Source organism: Ovis aries, chromosome 4 (genome assembly GCF_016772045.2).
Source record: "Ovis aries strain OAR_USU_Benz2616 breed Rambouillet chromosome 4, ARS-UI_Ramb_v3.0, whole genome shotgun sequence".
Classification (NCBI taxonomy): domain Eukaryota; kingdom Metazoa; phylum Chordata; class Mammalia; order Artiodactyla; family Bovidae; genus Ovis; species Ovis aries.
This window is the reverse complement of record NC_056057.1, coordinates 112,386,282-112,401,313: the sequence shown is the minus strand read 5'-3', so window position 1 is coordinate 112,401,313 and position 15,032 is coordinate 112,386,282. Positions and strand designations below refer to the sequence as shown.

General features: G+C 41.7%; 1 protein-coding gene and 1 non-coding gene across 2 annotated transcripts in view; one reads left to right on the top strand and one right to left on the bottom strand.

Annotated features, from left to right (window-relative positions):
• CNTNAP2 (contactin associated protein 2) overlaps positions 1-15,032 on the bottom strand; it is a 2,342,027-nt gene that overhangs the window by 480,250 nt on the left and 1,846,745 nt on the right. The window lies entirely within an intron of this gene.
• On the top strand, positions 4,942-5,013 carry TRNAW-CCA (transfer RNA tryptophan (anticodon CCA)). The gene has a single exon. It is a non-coding gene; the product is annotated as a tRNA-Trp (tRNA).

Below are 15,032 nucleotides of genomic sequence, written 5' to 3'. Positions count from 1 at the left end.
GCAGGCACACAGGCTGGACAAGCACTGATCTGACAGGTGCAGGAAATTCCTTAAGAGGAAGATAGTGCAGTGGCCAGTCACAGCGGATGGTGACTGCAGCCATGAAATTAAAAGACATTTGCTCCTTGGAAGAAAAGCTATGATCAACCTAGAAAGCATAATAAAAACCAGAGATGTCAGTTTGTCGACAAAGGTCCATATAGTTAAAGCTATGCTTCTTCCAGTAGTCAGTATGGATGTGAGAGTTGGACCATAAAGAAGGCTGAATGCTGAAGAATTGTAGCTTTTGAACTGTGGTGCTGGAGAAGACTTTTGAAAGTCCCTTGGGCTGCAAGCAGATTAAACCAGTCAATCCCAAAGGAAATCAGTCCTGAATGTTCATTGGAAGGACTGATGCTGAAGTTGAAACTCCAATACTTTGGCCGCCTGCTGAGAAGAGCCAACTCATTGGAAAAGACCGTGATGCTGGGAAAGATTGAGGGCAGGAGGAGAAGAGGGCAATAGAGGATGAGATGGTTGGATGGCATTATCGACTCAATGAATATGAGTTTGAGCAAATTCTGCGAGATGGTGAAGGACAGGGTAACCTGGCATGCTGCAGTCCACGGGGTTGCAAAGAGTCGGACATGGCTGAGAGACTGACCAACAAGCGCCTGACTCTGGGGTCTGCTTCCTGTGTGTGGAAACTTCCCAGCCAGCATCAGGAGTTATTTACAAGTCAGGAAAGAGCAAGTCTGCATTTAGTTTAACATTTTAAAGTTCATTGGTGCAACGTAGCTTATTTTCCTCCAAGAAAATCTGAATCTACTGCATATGTGAAAAGAAATGACTTGGGTGTAGAAATTTATTCTAAAAGAATGATGGCATTGGTCAATTTACTAGCCTGTGCCTGCCGATTGCTTTGAACAAAAGCTATTTGATTTATTTCACAATATTTGAAATCATATTTATTCTACTTTTCTAAGCCTTAGAGTAAATCAAACTTCTTTATAAACTTTATTTAGCTACCAACATCCACCATATTTCAGCCATTCTAACGAGACTTTCAGAGGTTTTTTTTTTTTTTTTTTTTTTTTTTTAGCATTGCACAGGTTGCCTCTGCCATCCATCCAAGTTAGATAAGATTAACAGAGGTCCAGCAGGTTGGACAATAACTGTTTGGGGGAGTAGAAGGCTGTTCATTTCCCTTGCTTTAAAAAGTTCACTTTGAGAAGTAGAAATCTTAAAGAAAAATTCTTTATGAATCTAAAGCTAAATGAAATAAATAATGTATGTACATTATATTTATCTTCCAAGTCACTTCTTCTACCCTTTCTAATATGTAGAGTTGTTTTGTGACCTTATTATAGCAAATACGAAGCCTTGAAAAATCTGCTGTTTTCATATAAGAGCTGACTATGGAGATGAATGTCAATCTAAATTGATTTCTCTGGCATTTATTAGTAATTCAATTTTGCTCTCTGTAATTAATTATGGGATTATAAATAATTCAAATTAGAGGGGAAAATATAGTCTTCAGACATATCCAAATCATCGAAACTGCTTTTAGATATGTCAACCTGTTTTAAGAGTCAAAATGCCATTGTCTTATTACGTGAATATAAATCAAGAAAATATTTTTAAAACATTATTTTCTTCATGTAGATTTCCCCCATGGTCTCAGTTTTCCTTCATAAAATCCTTCTTTTCACCTTTCTCATTTTTTTTTTCTTGGACATTTATCCTAAGTGTTTACAAGACAATCTCTATTACAGAGATTATAGAGACTTTACAGGGACTACCATCTATATATTAGTCAATCAATCAAATTTTAATTTGGAAAGAATGAAATTATATGAAGATCATAGTGATTTGATGCATTCAATGTGTAAAAGAGATGTTGACTTTAATTTTCTTTGAATTTTGAATATTAGTAAGATAAATATCAGATCTTGAACAAAGTCAAGGAAGTAAGTATGTGACAAGAGATTAAAAAACATAAGTCAAAGGCATCAGATAAACTCTGACAGTTTTATACACTGCTTTTCACATTTTGTTGTGCAAGTAGAAAGCATTTTTGTTCTGTTCTTATTCTGAGCTCCCTAAATATTTCAAGTCCTAATCTCTGCCGTCTGCGGCTTTGATGCTGTGTTTCATGATGCACTGGAGGTTTCATTCACGTCTTTAACATCCACTGTTGAGGGTTAGGACTTGTGGTGGGTGGAGTTCTTAACTGCTCCCTCTGTTTGCCCCAAGATGCTTCATTTTAATCTCTTTTCTTATCAGACTTTCAGCTTGGATTTCATTTGAAGAAGGTACACCCAGCTCAAAGGATATTTGTATCTGATTTTAATTTCAAGTAGAGGATAATTAAATGTACTTGTTCTCACAATTTCACCACCCTTAAATACTTCCATGTGCTATTTAACATTTTTTTCATCATTTAAATCCACTCAATATGAAAAGGCTGCGTACTGTGTGATTCCCATGATACGGCATTCTGGAAAAGGCAAAACTATGGAAGCAGCAAAAAGATGGGTGGTTGCCAGGAGTTAGGGTGGAAAGAAGAGTGAACTGGCGGAGCACAGATGATTTTTAGGGCAGTGAAATGTTCTGCGATGGTGGATACATGTCACCATACATTTAGCCACACTCACCGGATGTGAAAATTAAGAGTGAACCCTGATGTAGACTATGAACTTGGGTTGATAGTGATGTGTCAGGGTATATTCATCAAATATGCCACTCTTGTGGGGCTGCTGATGGTGGGGAGGTTGCGTGTATGTAGTAGGGCAAATGTAACAGGAACACCTGTACTTTCTGTTCAATTTTGCTGTGAACTTAAAACTACTCTAAATTTTTTAAAATTAACAATAAAATTAGCTTACTTGTAGTATTATGTTAAATATGTGTGTTAGTCGCTCAGTCACGTCTGACTCTTTGTGACCCCATGGACTGTAGCCCTCCAGGCTCCTCTGTCCATAGAACTCCCCAGGCAAGAATACTGGAGTGGGTAGCCATTCCCTTCTCCAGGGGATCTTCCCCACCCAGGGATGGAACAGGCATCTCCTGTGTCTCCTGCATTGCAAGCTGATTTTTTTACCATCTGAGCCACCAGGGAAACCTATGTTAAGTAGACACCTTCACAATTAACTTCCTAGAATTTCTTATATTTCCAACAGGGTGCAAGGAAAATGGTTTCTAAGGAAAGAATCTACTGGTGAAGATGTTGTGAAGAGTGTTGAAATGACAACAGAGGATTTAGAATATTACATGAATATTGATAGTTGATAAAGCAGTGACAGGGTATGAGAGGACTGACTTCAATTTTGAAAGGAGTTTTATTTGAGGGTAAAATGCTATCAAACACTGCATGCTACAGAGAAATTGTTTGTGGAAGGAAGAGTCAGTCGATATGGCAGACCTTACTGACATTTTATTTTAAGAAATTGACACAGCAGCCCCAACCTTCAGCAATCACCACCCTCCTAAGTCAGTAGCCATCAATGTGGAAGCAAAATCTTCCACCAGCAAAGAACCCACTGAAGGCTCAGATGATGGCTAGAAATTTTTTTAGCAATAAAGTTATTTTAATTAAAGCATGTACATTTTTAAAAAATATAATGCTATCACACACTAATAGACTACAGCATAGAATCAACACCACTCTTATCTGCACTGGGCTTAGTCGATCAGTCATGTCTGACTCTTTTCGATCTCATGGACTGTAGCCCACTAGGCTCCTCTGTCCCTGGGATTCTCCAGGCAAGAATACTGGAGTGGGTTACCACATGCACTGAAAGTGAAAGTCGCTCAGTCGTGTCTGACTCTTTGCCACCCCATGATTATAGAGTCCATGGAATTCTCCAGGCCAGAATACTGGAGTGGGTAGCCTCTCCCTTCTCCAGGCGATCTTCCTGACCCAGGAATCGAACCCAGGTCTCCTGCATTGCAGGGGGATTCTTTACCAGCTGAGCCACAAGGGAAGCCCAAGAATACTGGAGTGGGTAGCCTTTCCCTTCTCCAGCAGATCTTCCCGACCCAGGAATCGAACTGGGGTCTCCTGCACTGCAGGGGGATTCTTTACCACTTTACCAACTGAGCTATCAGGGAAGCCCACGTGCAATAGGAAACCAAACCAAACACAAAACAACTGTTTAACCCGCTTTGTTACAATATTTGCATCATTATGGTGGGTCTGGAACCGAACCCTCAATGTCTCTGCAGTCTGCCTACACTCACAACAAGAGGCTGCAGAAAAAAACTATGGTGAGAGCTGAAACATTACTGTTCAAAACAGCACATCATATATGCTGTTATACTCATTAAAATAATAAGGCTGGCACGTTGAGGATAAAACATGGATGCAATTTTCTGCATCTTAGTTGAATAATAGTTTGGGATTGAATGGTGCCTTTTAATCTACTTTGCCTATTCCTTCTAGAAATTTCTTTGGCTCTTCCTATCAATCCCAATTTCTACACATATTCTGCTCCTTTCCTTTTTAAATTAATTTTTAATTGGAATATAATTGTTTCACAACATTGTTTTAGTTTCTGCTGTGCAAAAATATGAATCAGCTATACATATATACACACATCCCCTCATTCCTGAACCACCTTCCCACCCCTCCAGCCCACCTCTCTAGGTGGGCACAGAGCACCAGGCTGAGCTCCTTGTGCTCTGCAACTTCCCAGCAGCTATTTCTTTTACACACGGTAAGGTGCACATGTCAAAGCTGCTCTCTCAATTTGTCCCACCCTCTCCTGTGTCTGCAAGTCCATTCATTGTATCTGCAACTCTATTCCTGCCCTGGAAATAGGTTCATCAGTTTCTAGATTCCATATATATGCATTAATACATGATATTTGTTTTTCTCCATTGCTTCCTGATCTGAGAGTCCTGACATCTCTCCCTTTGTCTGTTTGTCTTTGTCAGCCACATTACACATTACACCAGGCTTCCCTGGTGGCTCAGACGGTAAAGCGTCTGCCTCCAATGCGGGAGACCCAGGTTCAATTCCTGGGTTGGGAAGATCCCCTGGAGAAGGAAATGGTGACCCACTCCAGTACTCTTGCCTGGAAGATCCGGTAGGTGGGGGAGCCTGGTAGGCTACAGTCTATGTGGTTACAAGGAGTCGGACACGACTGAGCGACTTCACTTTCATTTTCAGTTCCCAAACAAGGTGCTCAAGGGTCCCTCAGGGCACAAGACCCAGCCTCAGGTGACATGCACTTGCCTCATTCATCTTTCTCAAAGCCCTGTTGTTGCACCTCGATTTCCTCCCTGCTACATCTCTATTTTCAGCTCTCTGACCCACTGCTTTAGCTCCCCTTCCTTTCCAGAGGAAGTCTGCCTCATGGCTCAGGTTCTGGACTCCAGGATTAGACTGCCCCTGTTGACACCATTACATTGCTTATTAACTGTTTGGGCAAGGTAATGTTCAAGCTGGTTTTAGAAAAGGCAGAGGAACCAGAGATCACATTGCCAACATCCGCTGGATCATGGAAAAAGCAAGAGAGTTCCAGAAAAACATCTATTTCTGCTTTATAAACTATGCCAAAGCCTTTGCTGTGTGGATCACAATAAACTGTGGAAAATTCTGAAAGAGATGGGAATACCAGACCACCTGACCTGCCTCCTGAGAAATCTGTATGCAGGTCAGGAAGCAACAGTTAGAACTGGACATGGAACAACAGACTGGTTCCAAATAGGAAAAGGAGTATATCAAGGCTGTATATTGTCACCCTGCTTATTTAACTTCTATACAGAATACATCATGAGAAACGCTGGAGTGGAAGAAACACAAGCTGGAATCAAGATTGCCGGGAGAAATATCAATAACCTCAGATATGCAGATGACACCACCCTTATAGCAAAAAGTGAAGAGGAGCTAAAAAGCCTCTTGATGAAAGTGAAAGAGGAGAGTGAAAAAGTTGGCTTAAAGCTCAAGATTCAGAAAACTAAGATCACGGCATCTGGTCCCATCACTTCATGGCAAATAGATGGGGAAACAGTGGAAACAGTGGCAGACTTTATTTTTTTGGGCTCCAGAATCACTGCAGATGGTGACTGCAGCCATGAAATTAAAAGATGCTTACTCCTTGGAAGAAAAGTTATGACCAACCTAGATAGTATATTCAAAAGCAGAGACATTACTTTGCCAACTAAGGTCCGTCTAGTCAAGGCTATGGTTTTTCCTGTGGTCATGTATGGATGTGAGAGTTGGACTGTGAAGAAGGCTGAGTGCCGAAGAATTGATGCTTTTGAACTGTGGTGTTGGAGAAGACTCTTGAGAGTCTCTTGGACTCCAAGGAGATCCAACCAGTCCATTCTGAAGGAGATCAGCCCTAGGATTTCTTTGGAAGGAATGATGCTAAAGCTGAAGCTCCAGTACTTTGGCCACCTCATGAGAAGAGTTGACTCATTGGAAAAGACTGTGATGCTGGGAGTGATTGGGGGCAGGAGGAGAAGGGGACAACAGAGGATGAGATGCCTGGATGGCATAACGGACTTGATGGATGTGAGTCTGAGTGAACTCCGGGAGATGGTGATGGACAGGGAGGCCTAGTGTGCTGCGATTCATGGGGTCGCAAAGAGTCGGACACGACTGAACTACTGAACTGAACCAACCTCTCAAAGCCTTCGTTTCCTTGCTTACAAACTTGACATAAAGATGGTAACTGCTTTACAGGGTGGTTGCAAGGATTCCATGAAGAAAAACACAGACTAAGTACTTAAACTGTGCGTGGGATTTGGGAAGCCCTTAGTAAACACCCAGAGCTGTCCAATAGCAACAGGCACTGGCTTCGGAGCCAGTTGGGAGAGGAGGGTGGTAGAGTCCTGTGGCTGCTGGAACCAGGTGCTATTAACTGGGTGGCCTACCCTGAAGGAAATCTCTTTGTTTTCTCTGTGTGTCTCTATTTGTGTCTCCTCCTCTCACAAGGACACCAGTCATTTTGTATCAGGACCCACCCTAAGGATCTCATCTCAGCCTGATTACATCCACAAAGACCCTATATCAAACAAAATCACAGTCACAAGTACTGGGCTTAGGACTTAAACACATCTCTTTAGACACATGATTTAACCCCTAAACAGTAGGGAAGCGACCCTTGCACTGGACCGTAGCCACCCTCTCCCCTCTCTTCCCACTTCCCAACTTCCTCCATCTGGTCCTTCCTCTTTTTCTCAATTTTCTCACTTAGAGTAGTTGTCAGATCCCCTGACCTCATTTCCCACATTCTGGTTTTCTATTATCAGATGTAATACTTTAGGTGTGGCCCACTGATGCTTGCCATGGAGTCCTGTAATTTGGACACTTGACAAGGTGACATGAGGAGTATTTCGCTTGGTGTGTATTTCTGTGGCCACATCATACATATGCCTTATATTGAGTGTGGAATAAATTATAACAAGCTGCTTTTTAAAAATCCCTTCTTGACTCAGTGGTAAAGAAACTGCCTGCCAATGCAGGAGATGCGGGTTCAATCCTTGAGTCAGGAAGATTCACTGGAGAAGGAAATGGCAATCCATTCCAGTATTCTTGCCTGGAGAATTCTATGGACAGAGGGATTCTCCAGGAAGCATGGCGGGCTATAGTCCATGGTGTCCCAAAGAGTTGGACAAGACTTAGCCACTAGAAAAACCACCACCAACAACATCACCAACAGTTTGTAACCGTCTCTCTTGCTGCTTTAGCCTATTTTCCTTTTTCTGAATGCTTTCTTGAGAGAGTTAATACTGATGAACACGGTCTGATGGCTCCTAGAATTGGAATGGATTGGCAGTCTCAGGAAATACTCTGTGTAGTCTGAGTGGCTTCCAGACTTTGCAGCCTGGACCAAGCAAACCAGTGGCAGGGTGGACCTGCTGTGGTACATAATCCACCACCAGAAAAAAACAGAGCTTCCATTTGCACGTTATCACATTCCCTCTGGAATTCCTACCCCACAGTGTTCTTGAGAGACCCTGGAATGTCATCAGCATCTTCCTAGAAGACAAAGAAGCGGTCTGAACCATTCAACAGATGCAGGAGGAAGCTTGGGAAGTGGTCTCCAGCCCTGGGCCTGGCCCTTCAGACAGCCGCCATGCTGGTCTCAAGGATGGGTTTCTCTCAGCATTGACTCTGAATTACAAGCAGGACTGAGACACAGTCAACACAAAACCAACACGTTCCTTTAGAAGAGGGAAGGCTGCTCCTAGCAAGAAAGATCGGCTAGTTCATATTATGGTTTTCCTTTCCCTCACTACTTTCCTCAACTTATTTTCTTCCTGTCTTCATTTTTGTTTCAATATTTGTAATTTGCCTTGACATGCATATTTAAAATGTTACAAGGATTCAATGTGACTATTGTAATGCTTTCTATACTAGAAATATATACTAGGGATAGTCCGCAATGGGGATAATTTGTAGGTGACTAATTGGGACCCGACAGGATCATTCTTAACAATTTCCTCTGGAGGGTTTTCTTTCTCTCGAAGGGCTTATAAATTCTCTTTGATTTGCAAAAATGCACACTCTCAAGTCCCACCCCAGTGTCTTGGACTTACTCTGTATTCTCACCAGTGAATCCCTCTCTCATATTTGTGTACTACTCTGTGCAGAGTGGGCTCTCAATAAATGTATGTTGAATAAATCCACCTCAATTGTATTTATTTGGCTTGTTGTTGTTATTTAGTCACTAAGTCATGTCGGATTCTTTTGAGACCCCATGGACTGCAGCCCACTGGGCCCATTGCTTGTCCTTTATTAGTCTCATGAGTTTCTGAAATTCAGAAGCCTAAGAAAATAACAACAAATACTGCATAAAATATGAATCTTCATAAAACTCTGTATGGAGCGGATACTATTATTCTCATTTTATGGACATGAAGACAGAGGTGAGACAAGTTAAGTACACAAGTTGCCAAAGGCATTCAGCTCAGAAGCAGCAGAGGTGGCGTCGTCTTTTATTGTCGCTGCTCTAGCAGAGGAAATGGTAGATGCTCACTGAGCCATGGGTTAAATGAATGGATGCAATAAATGACTCTCAAAAAATCTATTTTATATTAACAATTGCATCCAGACCCTTAGGAAATAGGATCACTTCCACGCAATGCAGGAAGCTGGCCAAAATACGTCCACATAATAAGAGAAAATAACAGTGCTTATCATCTCCAGGCATTGTCTTAGCTATGAAGCCTTACTGCTAATAGGGCTGCGGCTGTCTGGATCGTGAGGAGTTTAACAGACTGCAAATAACAGATCGAGGCCAGATTAAGAATGGCCTGCAATGAAGGCTAATGGTGTCTGCCATAAAATAGAGCTATTACAATTGGAAATCCCATAAGGCCCATAACATCCCTCTTTAATTCATTAGTTATTATGAAAATAAGAAAAGGGATAAAGTCTTCATTATCCAATCATTTCTCTGCCTGTCAATTAAAATTTAAAAAGGATGGGAAGAGGATCAGGTCCGTGAACTGTAATGTTGAAGGATGTCAAGAAGACATAGTCTTACATCTAACTTTCAGCAGGAGGCACAAACATTAACACTAACCGCCCACCCAGTGTTTCTGAGGACCACATGTCTGGATACATAAATGGATATTTCTGAGTCTTCAAAATTACTTTCATCAGCAGTATAATTGCCCAACTGAAGGATATCTGATCACAGACAAGAACAGGCAGCCAATCCTTGCTGGTCAAGAGAAGAAACCATGAACAGAGGAGCCTGGCCGGCTACAGTCCATGGCATTGCAGAGTCCAACATGACTGAGCGACTAAGCCCAGCACAGCACAGCTCTGTAGACTGAAATTCCCATGTGAGTCTGACGTCACTAAGATCAAGGTATTGTCAGGACCAAGTTGTTTTTCTGGAGCTTCTATGATAGAATCCATTTTCTTTTCTTTTCCAGCTTTTAGAAAATGCCTACATTTTTTGGCTCATGGACTCCTTCTTTCTTCTTCAAAATTAGCAATATACCAGCTCTTTGGTACTTTTCCTGTCATTAGACATCAGATTTCTTTTTATGATCATAGCTGGGACTCATCTGATTACACGGGGCCACCCTGATAATCCAGGATAGTCTCTCATCTCCAGGTTCTCATCCTCAGCCACATTCTGAAAGTCCCTTCTGCCAGGTAAGGGAACACTTTCACAGGGTCTGAGGATTAGGATGCGGGCATCTTTGGGAACCATTATCCCCCCACCACACTAGCTTACAGTCAAAATGCATCATTTTCAGTGCTGACAAAGACAGGTGGGCAAATACTATCACCCAAGCTCATGTCCTCAGCTTTTCCAAACATTCTGTATTTCCATTTCAATAATTTACCTCCCTGCATAAGAGAGTGAAAAAGCTGGCTTAAAACTCAACATTCAAAAAACTAAGATCATGGCATCCAGTCCCATCACTTTATGGAAATAGATGTGGAAAAAGTAAAAGCAATGACAGATTTTATTTTCTTGGGCTCCAAAGGCACTGCAGACAGTGACTTCAGCCATGAAATTAAAAGACTCTTGCTTCTTGGAAAGAAAGCTATGGCAAACCTAGACAGTGTATTAAAAAGCAGAGATATCACTTTATCAACAAAGACCCATATAGTCAAAGCTATGATTTTTCCAGAGTTCGTGTATGGAGTTGGATCATAAAGAAGCCTGAGCACCGTAGGATTGATGTTTCTGAACTGTGATGTTGGAGAAGACTCTTGAGAGTCCCTTGGACTGCAAGGAGATCACACTGGTCAATCCTAAAGGCAATCAATCCTGAATATTCTTTGAAAGGACTGATGTTGAAGCTGAAGCTCCAATACTTTGACTACCTGATGCAAAGAGCTGACTCATTGGAAAAGACCCTGATGCTGGGAAAGACGGAAGGCAGAAGGAGAAGAGGACAACAGAGGATGGGATGGCTAGACAGATTCACTGTTTCCACTGTTTCCCCATCTATTTGCCATGAAGTGATGGGACCGGATGCCATGATCTTAGTTTTTTGAATGTTGCGTTTTATGCAGCTTTTTTTGCTGATGAAAATGTGATGATCAATTTTATCTTTCAATGGGACACAGAGTAAAGAAACAAATAGTCTTCGTCACGTGTGGATTCCCTACGACCCACACTGACAACCTGTCTCACTGTTGCTTCATCAGCACTTTGCTTTCAACTGAGTGATGCATCTTGTAATTCGAGCCTTTTCTCATGATTGATTTTTTAGGAAGAATGCAATTTTTTTTCCTGGAAAAAATAATAATAGCTCTCCCTCTTTTTAAAGCATGTTGGACAGAGGGATGCTGATGGAAAATGAACTGTGCTTTCTTATAAATTTCTCTTGGATCTTAGCTCTGTTTTTTTCCCTTAAGATCACTACATAACATATTCTGTTGAAGTCCATTTAGCATTGTGTGGGAAGTTGTATCTATTTCGGGAACCCATGGCACCCTCTGAGCATTTGACAGGCTCACACCTGATTAATCCCTCTCCCTTTCCTGCCATCAATATTATTTAGGGGCACTGGTCAAACCATATTGACACTCTGCTGACATCTTCTCTGGCGCCCAATTACCTTTCTGTCAGGGTACAATCCAAGAGGTGACAGGAGAATTCTATGCTGTGCCAAGCAAGGTGGCACCAAAATGTCCCTGAGACAGAATATAATATATCATTTTTATGCTTCTTCTGAAAACTAAAAGAGACATCTCCCTGGCCTCGATGCCAAGGGGTCTTTTAACTCACAGGCCGTGTTGTACCTTGAGCTCTCTGGCACGTGCTGGATGAGCCTGGCTGATACTTTCTGTTTCATATCCCAAGGTGGATTCCTAATGAAACAGCAAAGGCCCTTCCCTTGGGCTCTTAGCCCTGACCCACATATTGGAAAGCAGTTCCTCTTCTGAACGAGTTGAGCTGCTAGGTTTTTTGAGGAAAATCCTGTTCAGATGCATCTTTACGGTACAGAAAATCTGGCCAGTGAACTTCAGTAGAGCAAATATAAGGCGTAAGATACCCAGGGCTGTAGAACCTTTCTGCAGTCCATTCTGGCAATGCTGTGATACTGAAAGGCATGCTGTGAGGCTAAAAAGGATTCAAATAACATTTTCTTTTTCTTTCTTCATTTTAAATTTTAAGATGGCTTTCATTCAATCAAAAGGGCATCTGCATTTATATATCTAAAAGGGAAATGTATCAGTAGCTACTCATTTTAATATTTTACCTGCACGTACACATTCGAGTATTAACTACTGTCTTGGCCTGTTGAGGAGCCAGAAGAGCATTCCTCAGAAGTGACATCATGACGGAACTCTGAGTGTGTGATGGGAGTGTGCTTACGGGACGTAGTCAAAACAATGACAAATATTTGGGGAGGATTTATCAGTGAAATACAGATGTGCACTCTCACTTAGGAGTGTCCCCTTTTAAACATCAGATCTATCATACAATGTAGGTATTATCACTTCAATTCTTTCCTAAGGAAACGATCACAGAGAGCTTTTGCAACGTGTTCAGAGTCACTAAGCTAGCCACAGAGAGAAGACTCAAAACCAGATTACATTTAGAAAATAATTTGAACTTATTTATGATAAAATTGTACTGTTCTCTTGGCTCAGATGGTAACGAATCTGCTTGCAATGCAGGAGATTGAAGTTCGACCCCTGAGTGGGGAAGATCCCCTGGAGAAGGGGATGGCTACCCACTCCAGTATTGTTGTCTGGAGAATTCCATGGATAGAGAAGCCTGGCGGGCTCCAGTCCATGAGGTCATAAAGAGTCAGACACGATAATACCTATATTGTACGATAGATGTGATGTTTAAATGAGAGGATACTCCTGAGTGAGAGTGTACATCTATTATTTCACTGGTAGGTTAGGTTAGGTTTAGTTGCTCAGTCGTGTCTGACTCTTGCGATCCCATGGACTGTAGCCCATGAGGCTCCTCTGTCCACGGGATTCTCCAGGCAATGCTACTGGAGTGGGATGCCATTTCCTTTTCCATTTCACTGGTAAATACTCCTCAAACATTTATTTTGTCATCGCTTTCACTACTTTCATGATAAAATTACTCTTACAGTAAAATCAAAATGAGATTTTCTAAAAACCAAATAAAGAACAGCACAGAGATGAGTAAAAGTAGATAATAAAATTGAAATCATATGCTCATGCTCATGGCAGCATTACTGAGAACTGCTAAGAAGCAACAGCAAACCATGTGTCTACTGATGAAAGATGGAATGTGGTATACACATACAAAGAAATAGTATTCAGACTTAAAGAGAAAGGGGATCCTGATACATGCAACAACACAGTAGTCATGTATGGATGTGAGAGTTGGACCATAAAGAAAGCTGAGTGCCAAAGAATTGATGCTTTTGAACTGTGGTCTTGGAGAAGACTCTTGAGAGTCCCTTGGACTGCAAGGAGATCCAACCAGTCAGTCCTAAAGGCAATCAATCCTGAATATTCATTGGAAGGACTGCTGCTGAAGCTGAAGCTCCGGTACTTGGGCTACCTGATGCAAAGAGCCAACTCACTGGAAAAGACCCTGTTGCTGGGAAAGACTGAAGGCAGGAGGAGAAGGGGACGACAGAGGATGAGATGGTTGGATGGCATCACTGACTGAATGGACATGAGTTTGAGAAAGGTGCGGGAGATGGTGAAGGGTAGGGAAGGCTGGCATGCTACAAGTCCATGAGGTCTCAAGGAGCTGGACACCACTGAGTGCCTTAACAACAGCACGAAAGAACCTTGGGGACATTATGCTAAGTGAAATAAGGCTGTATGATTCCATTCACACGAGGTGCCAGAATAGTGGGATTCATAGAGACAGAAAGAAGAATGATGGTTACCAGCAGCTGGGGCAGGAAGGAACGGGGAGTTATTTTATAATGAATAGAGAGTTTTGATTGTCCAAGATGGAAAGACCTCTGGGGATGGATTGTGGCATTGGTTGTACAACAAAGTGAATGTACTTAATACCACTGAACTATACTTAAAATTTTGGTAAGACAGTAAATTTTTTCATATATTTTATCACAGTTTTAAAAATGGGAAGAAATGAAAGCATACAGTATATAGTACAAATGTTAAAATTTCTATAGACTTTATATCTTGCTAGTTAACATCTAAGCATGAGTCTGGAATTTGCTTGCCCTGGGTCTGAATCTCTGCTATCCCTCTTGTTAACTGTGTGACCTTGTGGAAGTAATTTAAGCTCTCTGGGGTTTAATTGCATCATTTGCAAAATGAGGAAAAACAGCACCTTTCCTCATTGGGTCAATGTGATGTTTAAATGGCATGATACATTTAAACACTTTGGAACAGTGTCTGGTGTATAATTAGCACTCAATAAATGTTCATTATTGTTATTGTTGAACAACATGAGGGATGAGAATGACATACAAATATTTCACTTTGAATAAAACTGAACATGTTTCACAGAAAAAATGTTACTGAGAAAATTAGATGAAATGATCAATGATGAAAAAATGTAGAATGATTTCTCTTCAAAGCATTCCAAATATTTTGCTGTTAATGATTGGATAATAAGCTGAGCCGATCGTATGTGAAGCTTCTGGCTTTGAAAAAATGAAGAGATTCTGCTGCCTATAAACATTGTCATGGGTTATTTCTGGCCTAGGAAAAAGTTCTACAGACACATCAGTTCCTTTCAGGGCCCATGGAATAGGGCACGGCCAGTTAGTATGTGACTGGCCTTTCTACCATGGAATTCTCCAGGCAAGAATACTGGAGAGGTTAGCTATTTCCTTCTCCAGGGCAATCATCCTGACCCAGGATGGTAGCATCCAGGTCTCCTGCATCACAGGCAGATTCTCTACCGCCTGAGCCACCAGGGAAGCCTATTGAGGTGAGAACTGATTACTAGTTGTACCACAAAGACTGTGTTCCCATGTCTATGCTCACCTTGGCCAGGAAACCCTTATCCAGAAATTCTACAAGTACAGTGCGATACGGGCATTGGAGCAGCGAATGGGCTGCCTTCCCTGCTGCTCCATTTTGGAGTCACTAGTGTCCGATACGATGAATTAGCTCATTGAGTCAGGCTGTCTGAGGCCAGGAA